This window comes from Chroicocephalus ridibundus, chromosome 18, assembly GCF_963924245.1.
Source record: "Chroicocephalus ridibundus chromosome 18, bChrRid1.1, whole genome shotgun sequence".
Lineage (NCBI taxonomy): Eukaryota > Metazoa > Chordata > Aves > Charadriiformes > Laridae > Chroicocephalus > Chroicocephalus ridibundus.
In genome coordinates, this window is record NC_086301.1 from 1,948,008 (window position 1) to 1,972,257 (window position 24,250).

General features: G+C 42.6%; 1 long non-coding RNA gene across 2 annotated transcripts in view; it reads right to left on the reverse strand.

Annotated features, from left to right (window-relative positions):
• LOC134525008 (uncharacterized) overlaps window positions 1-24,250 on the reverse strand; it is a 202,066-nt gene that overhangs the window by 24,353 nt on the left and 153,463 nt on the right. For both annotated transcript variants that reach the window (XR_010073662.1, XR_010073663.1), the window contains exon 3: window positions 9,835-9,946. This is a non-coding gene — a long non-coding RNA (uncharacterized LOC134525008). The remainder of the gene's footprint in view (window positions 1-9,834; window positions 9,947-24,250) is intronic.

Below are 24,250 nucleotides of genomic sequence, written 5' to 3' on the forward strand. Positions count from 1 at the left end.
GCACTGTCTGGCTCAGGGATGCTGTAGGATTACTGCCGCTCACACGCTAAAGCAGCCTGGAAATGCCTCCTACCCATCTGCAAACAGCAGATATGTCACCCTCTTCAACACTGTGGGATCTGTGGTGGTGTTGAAGCAGCAGTGATGTCTGGCTGCACGAGCCTGTCTTGGATGACACTTCCAATCTGATCACTTATTCACTCCTAAGGAGCCATGGAGTGATGCATACACTTCTTTTTATAGCCCAGTGACATTAGAAATACACACCATGGTCTGCACCTAAAAATCCAGGGGAGAAGAGGGTGAGCAGGCATCCACCTTGCCCTCAGCAATGCCTGAAAATGTCAAGCTTTTTTTTCAAGGCTCTCAGTAATTAGCAAGCCCATGTGTTGCAGATTTTTCCTTACTTTTGGAGTTTGAGCCGATGCACTGTTTACTCCTCAAACTATGCAGGATGGTGGAGGAGAAGACAAGTTTCCTGAGGACAGCCTGGGTGTGTTAAAGGAAGGTGATAATAAACAAAAGAAGAGAGAGCAGGAAACTCCTGCACGCTTTCTCTGCTCACTCCCTTCACTTTTTTTCCTTTCAGGCACTACCTCAACTGAGGAAAGCCAACTGAGTATGGTTCCACGTGGAGTATATTAGCTTTGTGGAACATGGTGCAAGTGCTCCCACGCTGCACAGGACAGGATGCTGAGCAGGGCTCCCACCAGACTCCACCCACCCCTGCATCCATGTAAGGACAAAAATCTCTGTTTTCAGAGATTTGTTCAGAGATTCAGACATTCATGTCTGAATGGCATGGAGGGGGAGGTTGGGGAGGGGATGAAGAGAGAGGCCTGTTTTCAGGTCACTGGTGTGTGCCCATGAGCTTCCTACAAACATCAGTAAATCCAGTAAATCACCTGCACACTGCTGGCAGGTGTTCACGCCAGGGCTGGAAAAGAGTGTACTGCACTTCCCCATGCCACCTCATTGGGCAGGGGTTGAATGATGATTTTCGCAGCATGCATAATCACATTGTGGGACGGGTTACCTGAAACATCAGGTATTGTCTCCTATCAAGGGACCTCAGCCTCTCCTGATCTTTGTGCTGACCTACTACAGTGATTAGATCCCGGGAAGAGCAGCGTACCACCAACTCCTGATATTTTGCGAAGTACTCCTAGTATTTTCCTTTCTCAGAAAGGAACAGCTTGCCAGGAGTATTTTAAAACGTCTGCTGATGGAGAGGTTAAACCCAAATGTTCTTCTCATCCTCTCATTCAGGAATAAATTGTGTTGCTCTTCCAAATGCTCAGTCTGCTTGAGGGACAAAGTGCAAGCAGTACCATCAAAATGCAGCCTGACCTCTTTGTGTGCCAAAACACATTTAATTCTCTCCTGAGATCTGATTACAATTTGACAGGACAAAGTAAAACATTTCTTTGCCAGAAAGAATTTTAAAATTATTTTTTGCTCATGTGTTAACCGGCAGAGTTTCAGAAGCTGGCCTGAGTCTGGCAGCGAGGAGCTCCACAGAAGCGGAGCAGTGAAAGCCTCTCCCTGCACTTGCAAAAATACAGTTTGAAAATAATTTCCATCCTCTCTCCTCTGTCTTTGGCAAGACAGTTTGCTTATTTCTCCCTCATGTGAATCCTTCTGGCACTGAAGAGGGAGGCACACTGCTTCCTTGATCTGTGAAGCTTTCTCACAGAAGGGGTCAGGGAATTGAACTTGCCAGAAAAACAGCTTTGGGAAGCGCCCGCTAATCTCAGCTCCTGCTGTGCTGGGGCAGACACGAGCAATTGCTGGCCACACGTTCCAAGCTTGCAGTGAAGACATCAGACTGCATATGCCACGTATATCCCAGGAGATTTATCACATGGTCACGTGGTGGAGTTTCCTTGGGAACCCATCTTTCAACCTGGGGAAACCCTCACAGCTTTCCTTGTATTAATTCCTCTTTCATTGCCCGACGGCTCCGCCTCTCTGGCAGAGCACATCATACTTCGCTGCGCAGCTCACAGAGACAGTGAATGGAGCTGATTCTCGTATCCATAATCCATAGTCCTTCAACAGCCCTCAGGAAAGCTAGTCCAGCCACATCTCCCTGCAAAGAGATCCTCACCCAGCAAGCCATTCTGCAACTCCCTTTGCAAACTGCAATCAACTTTCTTTTTCCTGGCGAACTCTGCTGCTGTTTAATGCCAGCATGTGTCTTAACAGAATTAAGCAATGTTTCTAGGCATCTATCAGATGATATTGCCAGCAGGTATTGCAGATATTTTAGACATAAAGCAACCACACAAGGAACAAGGTTACCTAAAATTGCCATTAAACCATAAGGAAACCAACACAGCCCTTGAAATTGCGTGCAATCCACAGAACAGCAAACTAATCAATGTCACTTGAATGTGACTGAACTGTATGAATCCCTTTGTCATATTTCGTTTGTGTATGGGATGGTAATGAAAATTGATTCAGTTTCTTCACGCAAATAGACTTTGTCTATCTTAATAAGATGGATTTTTTTGTACATCCCTCCCCCATTTTAAGAGATGAAAATATGGTTATGAAAGACTGACTTTTCTCAAAGCTACTGCAAAACTTCTCCAGTAATCCCATTATTAGGAAAAAACCCAGGATTTGTAAATGACAGCTCAAGTGTTCTATCTGACCACAGAATTCAAGATTTTTGAATGGTTATTTAAAAGTATTTCAGTACCTAAGGATTCAGACAAGCCTTAGGTGAGTTTTTCACAGGCAACTCTGGGAATTAGATATCTAACTGTACCTAAACGTGTTTACAAAAAGTTGACCCCTCAGGCCCGGTTAATTTTGACTAAGCTTAGCACGGGATGGAAAGTCTCTTTAACGGCACTGACTTCTGTTATCTCTGAACTGCCTTTGAGTTTCTGACACTTGGGTGATCAGACACCATGCAAGGAAATTATTTTTCTGGCAGGGGATGAGGTAGTGAGAAGGCTTAATGCTGACACCTTATGATGAAGCCCACAATAGCTATGAGACTCTGTTGTCCACTGTGACTCCCCATCCAAAACGCGTTGATGGCCTGGATAGAAGTGTCTGGCTCTGAGCCTGAAATTGTGAGTGAAGTTACTGTGTGCCTGGATGGACTGTCTTGCTTGAAGTGATGCAGACAAATGGTAAATTGCATTTTTTTTCTTCTTTCTTTTCTCAGGGCCAAAAAAAAGACAAAAATGGATTTGTACCCCCTCAAGCAGTTGACGGCATGCTGTCTGTGAGCTACTGAGATGCTAGCTGCCGCTGTGCTCTCTTTTCCATCTTTCCTGGGATGTGCCAAGGCATCCCATGAAGAATTGCACCCTAACCGGCCTCTTTACTCTGCTCTAATGTAAAAGGAGGCTTAGAAGATAATCAGGGCCAGGATAATCAAAGTAGGTCGCTCCCTAGTGGTGGGAAATCCCAGAGGGCTACACAGCGCCTCTGGAAGAAGGGGTTGTGGGTTTTTTTCCACCTACCTGCCTTCCATTCTGTGCCCTACATAAACAGCACAGCCTAATCAGCCCTTTGAGGCCATGGGAAAATTGTGCTGAGGGAAACCCCTGAACTTCTTATTTCCCAGACCTAGGAAGGTTAGTCAAACAAAGGTGTGAGCACGGTGGGTGACCTGATTTTTGCAGATAAAGCAGCTCTTTTGCTACCTTTGGGGAGTGTGTGAGGGGAAAACCAACCATTTACCCTCTAGGTAGACATGCTAGCTTGATTCTTAACGTGCAGTAGCTGTTTATAGTTGTATCTGTAAAGCAGTGCTGCTGGGGTGAGGCAAATAAGACAATCCTCAGGGGCTACAATGAAACCTTCACCCCTCAGGTCTCATCCTTTCTTTGACGTCGTTCAGAAACAACGCCAGTGGCAGATGCTGTTTGGTGGCCTGAGTCAGGCAGACGCTTCCCTTACTGGCACTGAATTTGGCTCATTCATCCAGATCAGCAGCTGCCTCCATCGACTCGGGAACAGATGACGATGGGGGAAGGGAGGGCACATACCGCCTGTCTGAAGCCTTGGCATGAAGTGAGTCTTCTCTGTGTTCTGTTTCTTGCTAGTGAGCCAGAAATCCTGGTGTATTAACACAAGTCCAACACACAGTAAAGGCTCACCGTTGTTCCTTCATTAGCGGCCACTGGGACAGGGACCAGCAACAGCTTCAGCATGCGCTCATCTCATCAATTCCTGATGAGTTCAGAAAGTAACTCCTGGTGAAGCACCTTATTGTATCATCTTGGCAGCTATTTAATCCATAGATGTCAGAAGAGACGAAATAAACTTGCTTACTACAGATTGGCCTGTCTCTCTTTACTGTATCTCCAGGTGATGGATGAGTGCTACCTGTGATCTTTGAGTAGCAGCCATATCTTTCAGAGGTCTAACTACAGCCAGGAACTGTAAATGCTGCATTGCTTCACTGACAGAACAATGAAGAAGCAATAATCTTTGCCTCCTGCAAAGGTTAACCCCTTCTTATCTTCACAGGACAAAAGAGAGTCAGAAACAAAGCAGTTCCCAGGTTCATCAGCTGGTTTCCATTGTAAGCGGATAGGACCTGTAGCAAGGCATGATGCCTTTAGAGCCAGAAAGGGCAGACTGATGCCCCATTCCAGAACTGGGTACCTAATCCTCTTGAATGATGCCTCTATAAATAAGGAAGCAGAACCTGCAGCTGTCCTGCCAACTGGCTTCCCTGGAGATTTCACTGACTTCAGCTGATAGGCCACTGAGTAGAGGGAAGAAAGCAGTTGTTTTCATTATTGCCAATGACAGAGCTGTTGCGAAGCAGGAAGAGTTGGACTGTGGAACCAGTAGAGCTTGCAAGGCATGCCTGGAGGATTAGCAGAAGGCTCTGGAGAGTGAAAAAACCCACTAAACCCAAAGAGAGATAAGCATTGGAGAAGAAAGAAATACAGGAATCAGCGTGGATTGATTTTTATCCTTCCCTTTGCTGTTCCTAGCTAGAGAACACTGATGCGTGCTGTACATTTGAAACAATGCAGGGATTAAGCATGGCTGCCTAGCCAGGATGCAGAGCAGCGATATTTCAGTATGCAGGTGCTACTGTTGAGCTTTCTCAGTCCTCACTTATTGCTTTAAAAGATGCCATTCTCTCTTGCATTTTATTCTGTGCAAAATGCTGCTGTTCTGATTCTGTAGCATGTTAGGTTGACTCAGTACTAGAAGAAACACTAATGCAAACATACCCTTTTGGAATGTATGGATGTGTGCACACTGTCAGGCTAATCGTATGTCTGACAGATGATGGCTATAAGGGGGATGTTTGGGTATGTGTGGGCTGTGCATGGAGGAGAGAAGGAAATGGCATTTTGCAAAATGGTGGCATTAAGTGTAAAAATAGTTCAGCATAACTATTAATCCTGAGGAAAGATTATTATGAAGTGCCACCAAATCGCTGGGATCCAAACTGCCCTGAATGCATGTGACTGAAGGGTCACATTTTCGACTATTGGCCAGACACGATCACTCCTTTCTTGACAGCTTCTTCAACGCTACCCTTCCGAAAATAATGTATTCAAATGCCCAGACTAGAACAGGCAGGGGCTGCGGCTGCGACCAGGCAACTAATGAAAAACGTACTCCTTTTTGTTTCCAAAAAAATCATTCAGATCATGTAACTGAATGGTTGTGTACTGCTGATTTCCACAGCCACAGGTAGCAAAACAGAGAGAAAGCAAAGCAAAAGTAATTGAAATTCTGTTTTTGTCATCAAAGAAGATATCAAGAGAAAAGCTATACCAAAAATGGGGACAAAGGCAGAGAAAATGGGGCAGAAAAACTGGAAGAATAAGAAAACACTAGCCTTTCCTTTTTCTCTGTTGGCCTTTTGATTGGGAAAAGCACCAGTACTAGGTGGGAATCATAGCCCATGAGACATATTTTCCATATTTCCTAATGCTACAAAGAAAAATGAGAGCCTTTTGTATTGTGGGCTGTGTGTATGCATGAATCTAGATAGTTTCTGCACTGTCAACATGCAGGACAGACAAAGGAAAGAGCATGATCCTCACTTAATAAATGAAATGATACAGACACAGATTTTTAAGCAATAAGTCTTAAAAGGAATCTGCATCAGATCTATGGATCAAACCACAGCTTCCTCAGCAATAGCCCAATGCTTTCCCAGATATTGGGAGCAGCGGCAGACCCTCCCTGGACGCCATCCAAACGGACCTGAAGGGAACAGGAATACTTGCCAGATTTCAGCTTAGTCTTGCAGTGCCTGAAGACTGCAGCTGCTGTTTCCAAGTTGCCTGACATATCTTGGAGCACATTCTCAAGCCCAGGGACATACACAATTTGTGTTCATACATGGGTGAATGCACAAGGTGCAGAAGTCAGTCAATTCCAAATAGCCCTTCTCACCTGTGCTCCGCACCTTGTGCCATCATTTACTGCAGTGTAAGGCACAACTTTTGACACCTTTGGCATTTCTCCATTGATATTCTTATTAATGACTTGTACTATGTCTGTGTCTGTTGGTCCTGACTGATGTAAAACCAATAGTTAGCCTAAACTCTAGACTGATCTCATAATTTGAAGCAATACAAATCCATGACTGATCTGGATCGAGTAATGTACAGGTGTCAGAGCTGTGACCCAAGTGCCTTCATTAGGAACGTGGTTACTTGAATTTCCCTCTCTTGTCAGTGGAGAGAAAGACAAAAGAAACCTTCAGAGAAAATATCTTTCTTTTGAGTCTAGAGCAAGCTCAGTTCAATGTCTAAGTTAGGAAGAAAAAAATCCTCCAACACAGGAATCCAAGAATTATGGCAGCCAGAGTCACTGGAACTTCTTAAAAAGCATAGCTCTTGTCTGTGATCCATGAACTGAAGCCTTGTTTCTTTCTAGTCAGAGCACAAGTGTTCATTTGCTACAATTCCCTTTTGCTGTGATTTAATTGATTGTTTCTTTTTGAAATTCAACAAAACGTTTAGAAAAATAAAACTTCCACACCTAATCCTCCAAGAAACAAGCAGCTTCTTGCTTCTGCTACATAGAAGAAATTATGCATTCAGCATGGCTAAAACCCAACAGAATTGCAGGTAAAAAATATGAACTGCTATTTAGTTTTGGTTGCACCATGTTGAAAACTTCTACACAATGAATCACAGAGCGATCTTGAGCTCCTGTAATTGCAGGTGATATACCAGAAGTGAGCACCAGCCATAACGCTGCCTTGTTGTAATATCTGTTGGCCTTGCGGTGTCATCCCCTGGGTTCTGTGTTTGTTCTGGAGGGATGAGATTCCCATGGAAATGCAAATGTACCATTGCAGGCTGCACTGTTCTGACTGTATCATTTTCAGGTTAACCCCAGCTCACGAATGGAACCAAGAGTCATTCTCTTCTCTCCAGCTTCCCTGCTGGCGCCTCTGCCTCTCTATAAATGCTTATGGCCCTCCATGTCTTAGCTTTACTGAACCAAGAGCAGAAAGCAGAAGCAAGACCCTGTTTGACTGTAGAACTGTCTCCATTGAGGCACAGAGCGTGATAATAGCGTGAATGACGGTGGTAGCAGTGATTGTAAATTTTATGCCATCTTTCAGGTCTGCTTACAGGAATTTGGTTTCTCTGAACAGTGAACTGCTCCAGACACCCGAGCACTGGTTCTGTATTTCATCTCTCTATTAAAGGAAAGGAATATTAACCTCTTTGCCTTCTGATCCAGACCCTCACTAGCATAGATCAGTGTAACACCATTGCTTTTTAAGTACACAGTGCTGATTTACACCCTTGAGTTGTGGTCCTTTTTTGCTATGATTGGAAGTTGTTTTGATTGTTCCGTTTTCCTGCTGACAACTAGTCATACCCAAGTGATCCAAATGCGACTGGTGAGGTGACTGCCAGCTGTACTAGCTCCACCACCTACCTCTTCTGTTCAGACCCTCACGGTAAGCTTGCGTCAGTAGGAGTACTACACAGACTATAATTTAAAATCTATTAACTGAACATCAGTACAGCACATAAACTTAACTGGCCCTTGCAATACTGCAGTAAGTTCCTGTCCCTAGTTATTCCTATAAATCATCCCAGATAGGGTAGGACCCAATCGATGGGAAGAAATTACACCACAACATTAGATTTCATCATACATGACTTGAATGATCACTTTTCTGTCTTGTGGTATGAAGAATCATGAGAATTAGTAGTCTCTCTGTGCCCAAATGAAGCGTTTATGGGTCAGTATTACCTATCCTGTATTTCTAACTTAAAACCATACATTAATTTCTTTGCATTTATAACCGGTCAATCGTTTTATAAATTTACTGTTGTATCAAAAATACTGAAACTTTATGGGATTTTTTTTTTTAAATTGTTTTGCAGTCTCCTTCTCCAGAAACCTTTTAATGCCCCTTCCATAAAAATGTTACGTCCCACTAGGCTCTGTCTTGTGCGTCTGCACACAGACAGTCAGGACTCAGCTCTGGCCAATAACCCTCACTTAACACATAGTTGGCCTTGTGCAAACAGGTTGATGCTCAGAGCCAGAGGCAGGATGGGCACAGGTCATATCGGTGTGTCTATTCTTGGGACAAATTAATGTCTCCATGCTTCAGAGCTGTCGGTTTAGCATGACCTAATGTGTACCATCCAGAGAATACATGGCGCTAGCCTCAGAAAGGTGACTGGGCTTAACTGGATTTTACTAAGCATTGAATTGTGTCAGCTTTGGTGATAACGCAAGTTAAGGATTCAAGCTATGATTTTATATTGCAAATATTTATCTGTGTCATAAAATGCCTTTGACAATTTGTTTCAAGTAACTGGGTATTTGAAGCCTTGTGAAAGAGAAACCAAACATCCTGTGTTTTGTTCTTTGGTCTCCTTACTCAACTGCTGGTTGGCATGCTTAAAATTAACCCACCTGTGCAATTGTATGGGTGAAATATTTTATGCAGCTGCAATGAGCAGACACTATGTCACCTCTGAGGATTTTTTTCATGCCTTGTTTTGAAGACAAATCAATATGTATGCAGTTAGGCGGGGGGAGAGAACAGAATGAAAAACTGTAGTTAGAAAAGAGCAAGACAGGTGCATGTGGAGTACCAGGCCTGCGCATGTCCCACAAGGAGCTAGCTCACTGCACGTGCAGAGCTCCCACTTCTCCCTGGATACCAGTGAAAACAAGAGGTGAATGTGGCCCCTTGATCCTCACTGCAAGCTTTGCAGCCAACCCCTTCTAAGGATGAAGAGGACAAGATGAAATGGTCTCAAGTTGCTTCAGGGGAGGTTTCAGATAGATATTATGAAAAATTTCTTCACCAAAAGTGTTATCAAACATTGGAACAGGCTGCCCAGGGAAGTGGTTGAATCACCATCCCTGGAGGTATTTAAAAGACAGGTAGACCTGGTGCTTAGGGACATGGTTTAGTGGTGGTTTTGGCAGTGTTAGGTTAACAGTTGGACTCAATGATCTTAAAGGCCTTTTCCAACCTAGATGATACTATGATTCTATGAAAGAATATTCTCAAACTACCTGCTGTGTTGCAATAATGAACCAGGGAAGCCACTGACTGTAGCATTTCTGTAAAGCAGATAGCTCTTTTCCTTAGTGCCTCTGATTAGAGAGAAGTGTCTTCTTATTTTTATCTGTAGCCTGAGGTTATTGATGCATATGAGCAAAAGAAGATTAATGCTTGCTTGGTTAAGACTGTGCACTTAGAAAGATCTGGTTCCAGCTTTCAGCCTTACTACAGATTTTTGTGCAAGTCACAGGCAGATTTCAGAGGTATTTTGATCCTTGAAGATGCAGTATTTTTTGACCTTGGCATTCTTATAAACAATATCATACACTTACCTGGTTTTAGGTAGCAAAATCTCTTCCTTAATTTCTTTGGTTCCCAGCTGTCAAATATTTCTTTGCATCTTGCAAGCTCCAGAGATTAATTTGCCCACATAAATGGTATAGTCTGTAATGTGAGACACAGGGAGGAAAAAATCTTTAGTATTAGAGAATAGCTAACAAGATTTAAACAAGAAATGTTTTTTGATGCAGGAACCTCCAGATCAAGGAGAAGGGAAGAGAGGTTCATTTTCCATTTCCTTTCACATTTGTACACATTCCATAAAAGGAATGAAAGAGTTTTTAAAAAATCTACTGTAACAAAGCGCAGGCTGTCAAATTTTTCAAATTATTTTGATGTTGAAAAAAACCTTCATTTCAAAACAACCTTCTGAAATGAAACCCCGCAAACTACTCCGAAAACGTCACAACAGGATGTTTTGACGCTAAGGCACTTTGCCTCTATTGTGTATATGTGAAGTGTTGTCAGAGTTGCCACATATTTCTAAAACACATCGGTTTCAACAAAGACAGACGCTTTCGTTGGAGTATACAGTAAAATGGGAAAAAAAATAATTAAAAAAATCTCAGCCTCTTCACGCAGCCCATGTCAGAAGGACGAGCATCCAAGGACACAGCAGCAGGCCCTATGATCTCTGTCACACCACCCAAACTACTGCAGGAGGGAGCACCCCTCTCACTTGCCAGCATTAATATTCACATAAGCCCTTCCTGAAACACTTCTATCAGCTCTCTTCAGTAACAGACCTCTGTCTGAGAGCTGAGACTATGGGGACAGTCGTCTTTACCAGGAAGGTCATGATAACCAGTTCAAGACAGGCTAAAGAAAGCAAATTGCAAAATGCACGTGCAACCACTAGTGAGCTAGAGCAGTCCTGGGGGGTGGATGGGAGCGGTACCAGCCTCCCTGCTGATGTTCAAACCCAATCAATTTGCAGCTAATGACAACCCCAAAGCAGAGCATTTGTGGCCAGTGAAAAATCAATTGAGGCATACGTGACAAAATGGAAAATACCGTAGTGCACTCAGCATATTGCCTTTGGGAAAAGACTGCCGCAGCTCTCGGGCTCTGAGTCACAGTAAGCACAGAGGGCCAGTTCTCTGTTCACGCTTTCATTCTGCGTAGTCCCACCTGGACTGCTGACTCTTAAACCTAATATGAGAGCACACAGGCTACTGGGAAGAGTAAGAATTATGATTCAGAACAGCACTGTGCCACTAGGCCCAGCCCCAGGCAAGGGCCGCTGCAGAAAGCCAGATGGGGCAGGTTTGCTCCTTTGGAGCTGCTGCATCTTGTGGGTGGCCACTCTGCAAGGCGTGATTCTTCCCTTGCTGCTGGACAGCACCGTTATTGGCACATACCTTAAAACAGGCGCAAATTAGAGTCTGCCTTGTTGCAGCTTTATATATACTTCTGACTTCTTGATTCTCAAATATCTGTCCAGAGCAGCTCAGTGCCTGCACACTATATATGTGGGTGGACTGTATGTATGGCTGCACAAGGAACGCTACCTGTTTCTCATCATAAAAGACTTAATCCTTTCAGTTATTTGTAAACCACTCATTTTCTTCTGTTTGGAAATGGAAAAACTAAGGATAAGTCTATAAATAGCAGTGACAGCATTTCCTGCGACGGTTTGCAGAACAAGAATTGCATATGAGGAATATTGGTGTGAGCTCAGTACCTTTGAATGTAGCTGCTTAATTTGTGCGTTGCGGCAGGCTCATAATCTGGAACACGAGCAGCATGAGCTCATGTCTGCAAAACAGTGTGTAAATGTACTTGATATATTTAGGAACTCAGCATCGTTTGAGAACTTTGACCTGAAATAGCCCCTTGTCTCAGTCTGTGACACCCAATATTATTTCATCGTGGCTTCTCATTCTTACTGTTAGTAACAGCAGAGCCAAGCACATTTGCGCCACACAAAACTAGACCAACACGCAGTCCGTGCCCTGGGAGTCCTTCAGCACAGAGCTCCCCAAGTGCCTTCTGTGGAACCCAATGTTGTAAATTCTGTCCTGTAAACGGATATTGCTGACTTCAGGACTTCATGCTAAACCCTGATTTGACTGTCTACTTCATCTCCTCATTTTCCCACCCACTCTTTCCTCCTCCTTATGTCACATTTGTTTTACATTTAGTCGTTACAGAAACCTCAAGTTTTGCAAATGTAATAACAATTTCCCTCTAGAATATTGAGTTCCCCTTGGCAACTGTCTCGGACCCTGGATTCAAAAACGTATTTTCTTGACCTCTAAATAGAAAAAAAGAGAGCAGCTGTAATGCAGATGAAATGTGTACTACATCATCTGGGATTCTCTTCCAAGTCCTGGAAGCTAGAAACAACTTCTCTTTTGTGTCTCTCTCTCTCCTCTTTTACGTTTTTGTTAAGAAGAGTTGAAATGTAGTATAATAACATGACGACCTCCAGGAACCTGGACTCCAGGCCCGTCATGCCTAATACTTAATGTCATATGTCAGCATTCCCTTCAAACTTAGCAGCACTTGCTGTCATTTCAGCAAAGCAGAAACCTAAGGTATATTTTTCAGTCACCTTTCTTGACGTGAGTTTTGCCCATACACTGGCTGCCTTGTGGGTTTGGAGGGAGAATGGCAGAAGCCTTTGTTGCTGTAACAAACAAACTGATAGGAAGAAAACCTGCTTCATAGCACAAGGAGCTCCCTGACCATTAGTGGCACTACCAGCTGCTCTCTATAGGCTCCACCTCTCCTTTCTTTCAGTTCCTGTTGAAATGAACTGCTTGTTTGTTTTGTAGCCCAGATGGCATCTGTTTTATAGTGAGATGAAATCACAGTGATGTCCTTATTGCTGGGATAGATTGGTTGGTGTCATGACTGAAACACCACTACATCACCTCCTCCCCTCCAAATACTTGATAGCTTTGTCACCCAAATGAGACTAGGCAATGAGAGGGGATGTGGGATGCTCTCATTATGGAGCATGCTCTGGTGGATTTAGAAGACGACTTCTGGTTTTAAGCCTAACACCAGTGTAAGTGTTCCCTTCATAGTGCCTTCTTTTTCCTTGGAGCATGCTGCTTGCAGTACCATGCACGTTTTTATGGGTTTTTTTCTGCAAGTGAATAGACTCCAATTCCTGCCCTTGTGGTGCTGCTCAGCTTGCCAACTAGTGAGAAGCACTGTCACTCCACTGAGGTCAGTGATTTGTGCCTGGTTAATGGCTGGGGTTGGCAGAGGTCTCTGGAGATTATCTAGTCCAAACTCTGCTCCGGCAGGGGCAGCTAGAGCAGGTTACTCAGAATTGTGTCCAGACAGGGTTTTCTTATCTCCAAGGACAGAACTCCAAAACCTCTCTGGGTGATCAACAACCCTCACAGTAAATATATATATATTTTATTTTTTTTTACTGCTCAGTCAGTATTTCCTGTGTTTCAGTTTTTATCCATTTTCTCTTGTACCATTGCTGAGAAGAGTCTGGCTCCATTTTCTTTGCACCCTCTCATCAGTGCAAAATCTGTTTTCCTCCTAAGCAAACCAACATGCTAACTATCTGCAGAGGGGATGAAAGTCCTGCCAAATGACAAGACAAGACAACCTGCTGGGATAAAGATGCTAGAGCTGGAACAGAAGTCTACTAGCTCTGACAGCTGGATACGCCTGGGTTGTATACAGATTATAGTTATAGATTAAGAAAATTAATTGGCAGTAAAAAACCATGCTGGTTGTGACTGAGAAACCAGTGTGGGAGATTTCCTGATCGTCCCACCTTGGTTCAGGTGTATCGATGAGTTCAGAGTAATAACAGTGGTGCAGAGGTGGCTGAATGCAGCAGGCAACCTTCTTGACCACTTCATAGACTGCTTCAGTGCGCTGCAGGTGGCACAGCTTGGGCTTCTCCAAAGCTATCTGTGCAAAGATGATAAACCTTTCACAGTCTGCAGTGTGTCTTTCTTTTCTAACCCCTCCTATAGCACAAAAAGAAGGCAGAGCCAAAGAAGATACATCTTCTTATCAGGGAAGATAAAGCTCATCTCTGCATGGCAGGTATAGGAGGTGCACTGGAATTACAAGCCTCTCTGAAACCAGAAGTGAGCTGGAATACATGCAACTTGCCACTTTTCTTTTGTATGTTAGGTGTCACTACCCTGTACAGCCAGAGCAGTACAGAGACAAGTAAGCTGTCTGTAAGGGAGCTAGCTCTGCAACCACGACCTGTTCTAGCACTTAACCTAATTAACTCCAGAGAGAAGCAGCACTAACGAAACTGCACTGCTGCTAGGACCTACGGTGGTATCTCTGTAAGGGGATGCACAGTGTTACGCAGACCTGGTTGCTTGATAATATCTATACAACTCAAGCGGACAGCCCTGGGCAACACCAGACAGTACAGGAAAAGCAACTGAGCAGAGAAAGTGTAGCCAGCAGAGCATGTATATAGAAACACAGGCCACGTTGCCGTTATGCTCATTCTTGGTAGTTACAAATCCCCTTGGCAATAGATAGTCTTCATCCCGTGGCTGTTGCAGAAATCACGTAACTGTTTAAAATGCTGCTACTTCTTCTAGGAACTTCTTCCCTATCTCTCCCTCTCTTCCTCTTGTCTTCGATGTAGGTTTCCCCCTTACATCCTGCCAGCCCCAGGCTGCCGGGTTTTCTCAGATACTTGGTAGCATATCAGACATGTCACCTCCCTTCCTCTGTGCCTTCCCTTGCATGGGGTGGACTCCCCAAAAACACACCCAATATGCCCTGCTGCTGGAGTTGTTTGTGGTAGCCAGTCCTGGTGTTAATTTGCACATGATAGGAAAACAAGTAATAATTGCCTGCTGATGGATCAGAGACTGTTTCAAACTAAGAAAAAAGCAGGTGAAACACACAGGAGAGGGGAAAAAACAGGGGCACTCACAGTTACTCTGCTTATAAAGGCAGTATAGCTTTGGGAAGTTCTGCTATTCTGGAGGCCAAAAATCAATCATAATTGCTTTGCTCAACTCAGAGTCTTTATAATAGAAATCAAATACATCCAGGAGCTTTGGGTTCAAGTCACCATGGCAACCCAAGCCTAGAATGACTGCAGATGGTCCACCTTACTTTTTCCATTGATCCTTATCTTTTTGTGAACAGGGTTTCCTGGTGCTTCGTGACAGATGAAAACCTGAAGATACTGTACTTTCCCTTAATGTCTATACTTGTTTGCCTTGCAGCAAATATGCACAAGTGCATGCTGCCTTTGTGGTATTAATCCAGTCAGAGTTTAACTGAGCACTTTATTTTGTGTGACATTATGATTCAACATGTGGAATAAAAATACAGTCAGGATTTACACTTTTATAGCCCCTTTCATGCAACAGCCATGAAGTTGTTAAAAAAAAATCCTGGATACCGAGAAATTGATAGCCCTACCGTTGTTATTTTGGCCTTGAATTCCTAGAGTTTCCAAGCTCCTATCTCTGCCTGAGCTGTGGATTACTCACAGGATACAAGACTAGTTTTCCATCCAACCCTGCTTCATTTCCATTATATTTAATGAAAACTAACTGGTTTAGGGGATTATTTCAAGATGAGTTTAATGGAACAAACTTTAGTAGGAAATGTTCCGATGTGCTCATCAAACCTCATAACAAAACCGCTTAGAAGTGGAATGATTAGCTAGTTTCCAGAAGGGTAGCCTTGGTCACAAAGAAATCTCCAAAGAGGTCCCAAAAAATCAGTTAATACTTAAGGCTGAGGTGACAGTCCTCAATTCCTGCTTATGTCACTAACAGACTTTCTGTATCTCCCTTTTGTAAAGAGGAAAAAAAAAGCGTCCTTACTGCTTTCTGCCAGCCACACAATATTTGCCATGGAGACACCTGAAATTGAAAGGTTGTTAGACTTTTCTGAGAATAGTTTAAAGTAAGCATTGCCTTATACATAGCTTTTAATGCTAATGAAAATTAGACGTATTTTGTGGTATTTTCCTCTCCTGAGCTTTTTTTTCTTTCCTGTTCACCACTCCTTCATGGTTGTACATTTCCCACCAGTAAAAGCTATGTTTTAAAATAATTTTTTAAAGTTCAGTATAAATGGTTTAAAAATAAAACCCTGCTGTATGTGCATCTCAATCATAATCCCACTCCCTCAGATACTTGAAGGATGCCTTTCCCTCCACATAGTTACTGTTGCCAAAAGGTCTGTAAAGCTGTGTTATTTCTACTTTAGCAGTCACTGTACTCATCATGGAAATTAAAAACAAACAAAGAAAAAAATCAATCACCCCCCAAAAAAACAAACTACCAACCCCCCACACACACGAAGAGGGGAAATTGTCTTTCCACTGTTTGAAGAAACCTTCTCCTCAGGTGGAACATCACAGAATCATTTAGGTTGGAAAAGACCTTTAAGATCATCAAGTCCAACCGTTAACTTAGTGCTGCCAAGTTACCACTAAACTATATCCTTAAGTGCTACATCTACATGTCTTTTAAATACCTCCAGGGACAGTGACTCAACCCCTTCCCTAGGCATCCTGTTCCAATGCTTGACAAACCCAGTCAGTGAAAAAATTTTTCCTAGTATCCAATCTAAACCTCCCCTGTCGCAACTTGAGGGCAAAAAAGACAACCCAGGGAAGACTGGCTGCTGACAGGAAGGGTTGGGTAAAAGCCCACCCAGGACAGGCTATCTGATACACGGTCCTGGAGTGGGAAGATTTTTTTTTTTTAAAGAGTGACAGAGAAAGAAAGAACAAACAGAGAAATATCCAGTGCGTACTGAGAGCAGAGGCAGTCATGGAGAAGCAGCACAGGGGGATGGAGAAGAACAGGGCAAAAGAAAGAAACTCCAGGGAAGAGATAAACACAGGCCTAGGGTAGCGCAGAAAATGCAGCTGCAATGTCTTTGTGTAAATCACATTAGGGAGTTCATAGTGCTTTGTATGAGTAGCTCTCCAGAGAGTCATGCATTTAGCGCTTACTTTCCCATAGGTATTTGCTGACTCTCCTTCAACTCATTGGAACAATTAACCTTTATGAAAAGATAATTAGCTTCAGTTAGAAACAAAAACATAGGGCATTACAATAAAGGTGAGGCAGGATCAGTGAAGGCAGAAGGCCGTTCTCCCCTATGGATTCGCTCCCTGTCAGGGGAAGGGTTAGCTTAGGGCGGGGGGGAAAGACAGTTTAAGCCTGCTCTTGGTATCTCTGTGACTTAAGGCTTGTCTATGTAATAGCTTAGTCCTCCAGCTTTCAAAGCCAGGGAATGATCTGCTTGCTGCTCTTTTGGTTAATGACTCACGTTGGCTGAGGGAAGGAGAATCAGGTTGCCTGCAGACGACCTGCTAACCTCGATTTTAATTACATTTGTCAAGATAACAAACAGAGCAGGTTTCATCTCTGAATGCTGAGCAATCCACAGAAGCAGTACTGGAGACTAAGTTCCCTGGGATCAGAAGGAACAAAGGTGGCTCTGCTGATGAACCTTCAAGCAAATCTTTTACAGGAGGCAATGGGTAATACTGGGAATAGAGTTGGGAAAATTTGGGAAAGGACAATACAGCACACCACAAGTGTGCATCTCTAGCTGAGCAGTCCTGTCCATATCTCCTCTGCCATTGCCTTTATCAAATACTCCCAGCACTTACTGTTAGCATTTATGTAACAGTTTATCTTACACAAATTAAACCGCCAGCTTTCATTTATAAATAGTCAATAAATACTTAATATGGATACTGCAGACATGGCTTGACCATTCTCTTGACATCTGCAAGTAGATTACTAGGAAGTTTTTAGATACACAGAAGTACACTTACCCAGGAGGGAAAGGTAAACACACGTTGATCACAACTTTGACATTCCATAATGGTATTTTGTTCTGATTGTCATTGATAAAATGGTATCCCTAAATGCTTTGTGCTCTCATCTGTAGCGCAACCCATTACCAGCCTCTTGCCTTCACATGGACTGCTAAGGGATCAGACAGATGAACCTGCCCACTTTCCCATGGCCTTCAATAGAATCAAACGATCTTCATGGAACACCATAAGCATATCAAATCACACTTTTCCTACAAGAGAGTCCTTCAGAGTATTTCCATTCCATTCTATGATCCAACAGTCTTCCAACTAAGAGATTAAAGAAATGTCTTAAAATATCTTCAAATCACTTGCATTTATATTCCTTTACACATGATGTTTTAATACAAACGTGATTTCAAGCCTTGGTTTTCCAAGGAGCTTCAGAGAAGTAAACACATAATATAAATGAAATCTCAGTCTTTCAAAAAGCTAGGTGTCCTTAGAAGCTAACCCCGAGCTGGTAAAATCCTCTAAAGCTTCTTGCTTTGGTATAACTTACTAAAAGCAAGACTTGCTGTTCTAATTCAGGTGCAATGGAATTGTATTCTCTAGTTTCATCAGAGAGGAGTAAGACAATATTGAGCTTAAGTAAGAACAGCTGAATCTGATCTTAAATTACCAAGGAGTCAATTGTTTTGGTAATAACATGCAGTGATTCAGAATGAACTCATGTGGAGGTTTGCAACAAATTTTGGTTTTGTGTCTTGTCATTTTCAGCATTTCCTGATTTCATCTGAGATGGGAAGTAAAAGCCATAATATAAGCAGAAGTTGGAAAATCCCAGAACTTGCTATAGAGGCTCATCTAACATTAGCTAAGCTTCAAGAATCCCAAAACAATGAATAGGTATTACCCCTCACAAATTATCTGATACATGCTGCTTAACCCATGCCCTCCTATTTCCTCTGGGAGAGCTCCTCAGAGTCAAACTACAGCTGTGTAATTTCAGGATTTGTGTAATGGGACCAGGATGGGGTTCACCCAGAGAATTAGTCCATCTGTAAGAGCTATTCCAACTTTTAGACATTTTCTGATCTCTAACTAAAGAAAATGAGGCAAATACAGCAAAGCAAAGCATCCACATTATTACAAACCCAAAGCTGACTGAAATTAGTTCTGAGCTTTTACTATAGATGGTCCCATCAGCAGCCTGACATTATTCTGGCAAGTAAAAACAGGGCACAAAAGCCTGGCAATTTCTGGTCCCAGCTGGAAACGTGTGCTCTGACAAACCTGTGCTGGCTCTGCAGAAAGAGCTGACCTATTGCCAGTTCCTAGAGGGAATGGAGCAAATCAAGGATTTCTGGTTTCCCTCAAAAAGGCAAACACGAACAGTGGAACAATTCCGCAAGGCTACCAGCGCATCAGACACACAATTGCTTTCTTTAAAAAAAAAAAAAAAAAAAAAAAAAAAGGCAAGAAAGCAGCTGTATAAATCCTGTTCGATCAGCATCTATATTTTCCCACAAATTATAGTCAGATGATTTCAAGCGCCATCATCAAATGGGAGACTATTTGGTAGCCTACAGACCCACTGACAGAATTTGTCTGGTAAAATGCTTTTGAGCTTCATAGTGAAATTAATTTCTTTCTGCTTCCTCTGTTCTCCTACCTATTGCTAGTTGCAGGAAAGCTCCCATACCCTCCAGCTAGAAACTGTGTCATCTCACACACGTGTAAGTAAATAAACACTGATCTAAATTCTGTAACACGTTGAGAAGAGCTTGTTTTCTGACGTAGTCTTTTCCTCTCACTTGTTGTGTATTTCCAAGGATAGTACTCCTCTTAGCCTGATATGGATCATTCCGTTTCCTTTTCTTTTCATTGTTGAAAGCCTGTAATCCCTAAAATTAAGAGCCTTGCAGATCCATTTACAGAAAATTGATTTCTTTTATCTTCAGCTTTCTTGCATGGAAAATTATAAGCAAAGCTCTCTGAAGTCAGAGGGTGGTGTTTGCAAGCACCTACTGCCTTGCACTGTTGGCAGCTACAGAATTACGAGTGTGGCAGGTCCAAAATACTTGGAGAAGAAAGGTTTTTTTCTGTTTTGGCATAAGATTTTCTTTGTTTTTAAAAGCATTTAAAAGATTTTGATGACTTTTTTTTTGGTCAGTGGAAATTCCAAATTTTCATCAGCTCTAAGTAAAATGTCTTTGGCTGTCTGATAACTAAATTGCCCCCTGTTTGTTACCTACTTGCCACATATGTTTGAACAGCACCTTGGCACAATAAGGCCTTAATCCCTGGCTCACGCCTACAGGTGCCAGTGCGATAATAAGAACAACTGTATTACATGCAAACGTGGTTTAGTTATCTGGATCGCTGTCTAGTCAAACCGGAACAACTACGCGCATATGAAAATTCCAGGGAGATTTAAACTCCTTTGATATCATTTCAGCTCATTCATATAAATGCAATGTAAATTGCCATCAAGCAAAGTCTAAAACAAGAGCAAATACTGTCAGACAGATACTCACTCTGCAAACCTTTTTGCCAGTTGAAAAACTTCATTGCCTCTGTATTTTTCCAGCAGTACTCTGCCAGAGGTAGCAGCCTGTTAGTCTACCAGCAGGGCAATTTATGTAACTCTGCCTATACTGCTACAGGCAAAATCAGCTGGTGTGGCTTACACTGACTACATTGATGACCTGAGCCCCCACAGCTGGTTTCTTCTGAAGCAGGTTAGGGAGTCCTTGCATTGACACTTTGCCTGCAGATCTGAAGGACTTCGCCTCTGATACAGGGAGGGTATTGGGTATCTGCTGGGGCAACGCGCTCACTGGCAGAAATGGATCTCTCTGAAGAGGTTTGATTGTAGCCTTGTTTGGTGAAACAGCATAAGCCAAGTTGAAAACAACAACGCTGTGCACAACTTGAGCTTGTTTAACTGAACTAGTGCAATAGTTTACATTCAGTTAAAACAGTGCAGCTGCCACATGACAGCAAATCCCCCATCTCACAACGTCCAGGGGAAGTGGACTCAGTAGGTGAAATTGTCTTTGAAACAGAGAGACAGTACATGGATTTATGTGAGATCTTAAATGGGTCTTCAGTCTTGTGCTAGCCCCTCTATAAAGAACTGAGTTGTATCCAGAATTATTACCCTTTTTTTAGCAAATGTGAAAACAGGGAGAGAGTGACTTGTCTATGATTACTTCATCTGTCAGTGGCAAAAATGGAGCCAAGAATCCCTTAGTCTCTCTGAACTGATCAAATGTTCCTCCTTGACGTGTTTCTGCTGAGTTAGCTGAAACAAGCGTCTCTGACCAGCATACCGACTTTGACTCTGTGGCAATTTGATCCAAAAGAAACATGAATGCTGCTATACATCGATCCCAAAACTGAGCAGGAAATGCTCCAGGTCTTATCAGCGAGCAAGGGATAATAAAAGAAGATTATGGCAAAGTCCTTAAGGGATCATGCTGAAGATTATTTCTCTGAACAAATTAAGCATACAAATTAATTTATTGAGGGGATAATGTTTTATTAGAAAACAGCTTTTGTAGAGACCATGGAGCTTGCCTTGCTTGTGGTTTGTTTTGTTTTTTTTTTTTTTTTTTTCAAATTTGTCGTGGATGCTACCATCACACTAGGGAGAACATTTGCTTAGTCAGATTGTGTTTTTCTGGAGTAGCTCTTCAGTACTTTTGCTAGAAATAGAAGAAATCTAAGTTATCTGAAAAGGAGGATTCCCATCCAAAACTTAACAACTGCCTCCTAATGCAAGAATGATCTGGTAGTTGTATTTCAGTTCTGTTATTAATACCTGACCCTATTAAAGCATGCTTCCCCAGGACATCTTAGATGCTTTGCAAAGTGCATTAATGATGTTTTCATTTTACAGATGAACAAATGCAGTCACGGAGAAGAAAAAGCAGCTCCTTGGTCAAAATAACTCTCTAGGAGCATGCAGGATGTCCACTGCTCTCTAACTAGCACCTAATACCAGATTGTCTGGCTTGTACGACTGACATCGGGGCTGAGTGAGTATGAGGCCATGAAAATGCTGGAGTTAATGCACACAGTAATTTCAGACTGACTGGCCGTGGAAAATCAGCTCGAGGCCTTGACTATATCCTATCTTCTGCAAAGAGATGCAGAGTATCAGGAGTGATGCTAGCGGTCCTGCTTCTTGCATCCTCTCTGACACTCATGCAAGGTTCGGAGAGCATATTTGCATTGGATGCTATCTTTAGGTCGCAGTCCTCAAGAAAACCTGCAGAAGTGCAGGATGATGGTGACCAACCCTGGAGGATCAGAGTGCCGGTACTTAAAGGTATTTGTGTGCTTGCGATAAATGCTTTGTGGATTTAAGCTCAGAGCAGTAAAATCAGGGGAACCATGACCAAAGCTCACAGTTCCTATTATTTCTCTCTGCTTGACTTAACTCACGTTTTAACAGTAGCAGAGAAAAAAGGTAAAAAAATGTTACATACATACATATGTACAATGTCAAGTGCCAGTGCACCCTAAATTTATGAGCATTTTCCTTCCTTTAGATTTCCAAGATGCTGGCTCCTCTCTGGAAACACTCAGCTGAAAAACCCATCAGTCAACTCAGCGCTCCCTTCCCCACTGAGAAGAACTGATACAGTTGGAAAAAATAAAAAGGACAAAAATAAAAAATGTGACATGAATGTGAAACATGGTGCAGAGGAACTGGAGTTGCTGTTAGCCTATCAGCATCTAAATCTAGAAATTGTCCAGAAATAATGAAAGAAATGCCTTATCTGGGGAATCTAAGCCAATTCTTCTGGCTTCTAGCCAAGGCGCTCTTTCAACTGTACTCCTTGTCTCCCTGTGTTCCTGGATGCAAGCCACAGTTTTCTAGACTTAATCCACAGCTAGATGCCTCATTTCCTCTGTTGCTAAACATAGAAACCATCCACAGTTCTTCAAGGGAGGATAATAGGAGTTTCGGGTGGTCTGTCTTTTCATAAGAGAAAGTTATCTGCCTCAGGTCCATGGGCTCCTACGTTCCAAGACCATTTTTGATTCTAGCCTTGGAACAAATTCACTTTTTACGTGCCTGAGCTTCAACCTAGGTCAAATCAGTAGGACAAATTATCTGCAGACTGCAAAAGGTACATGAAGACAAGCTGAGTTTCCTGTGAACCACATAAGAAATATCAGGAGCTAGCAACATACTAAAGCAAAGCTATGCTTTATTCTTTAGACCAAAAACAGTTGTCTTAGCAGACTGTAGACTATCTCCAGCAAAAGCTGTAAGAGACAAGAATGTTAATAAGCCTAACTTGTGTTTGTTTTTTCTTTTTTTCCTCTAGCCTGTGCCTCAAGTATAAAATTAACCTCTGCCTATATTCACAGGTAGGCCCTTTCCAAGAGGATCTGAACTATCATAAGATTCCCTGAAAAGCTATTAGCTACTAAGCTCTGTATTAAGAGCCTCAGGCTGAGCCCATGAAAGAATGGCAAAGATACCTCCTTGCTTCATGGAGGCTGGGTCTCTAAGACCATATATAGGAGTAGCGTGGGATGATTACAGTTTTAGTTTATGAGATGGTATTTAGCCAAAATGACCTTTTTGAGTAATTTCTATGAATTACTGTCTCCAGCAGTGCCTTTCTGGGAAGCTCTTTCCCCAGTGGGGATACACTCATCAACAGACTGATCTGTTACAGATGAAGAAGCACTCAGTCAAACAGCTTGAGTTGAACTGTGAACTCTAATTGGAAAGTTACCAATAAAAAGAACGGAGAAAAAAGCTCTCCGCTTGATTTTAGCCTAACATGTTTTTCTGTAAATTGCACTAAATGAGAAATTGATAACAAGATTCTGCAGCCTTAATGAAATTACGACGAGTGATCTATATATGTGTCTCCAAGCATAACAGCCAAGGTCTTCTCTGAAGCAGAGTGAGAAGGTGACTTGGCGTATTTTCAGACCACAAGTTTATTTTTATGAAATGGTTAGCATGGGTCATCAGCATGCATGCAGACTATAATAACAACAGGAATAATAGGAAAAGTTGCTTCTATTTTGAAGGAGAACTTCTGGATAAGTGTGTCCTTATTTCCAGTATTGTTTCCTGCACGCTAATCTTTGTACGCAGTAGGGACAGATGCATGTCGCTCATCAGCTCAATGGAACTTTTGCATTCTACTAACTTTCCATAAGCCATTATACAGGCGGAGGCATTATTTCTGCAACTGATTTTTATCTTCAACAGCATAAGAAAAGTCAAGCTTTAGTGAAAAGAGAAGAGAGAAAGAATCCAGCATTTAATGTACTGGTTAGAGCAGCTTTGTTGTCTTGACAGGCTGCCCAGAGAGGCAGTGGAGTCTCCATCTCCAGAGACATTCAAAACCCGCCTGGACGCGTTCCTGTGCAACCTGCTCTGGGTAACCCTACTTTGGGAGGGAGGTTGGACTGGATGATCTCCAGAAGTCCCTTCCAACCCCTACCATTCTGTGATTCTGTGTGATTCTGTGACTGTGAGATACAACCAGGAGTGTTGATGCGAGTGGCCGGGCCTGAGAGCAAAATCTTCCATGATCAGCAGCTCTTAGACAGCAGCCTTAGGCCACCTGCTGCAGACAACCGCGGAATGTAATTTAAGAGATGTAGAG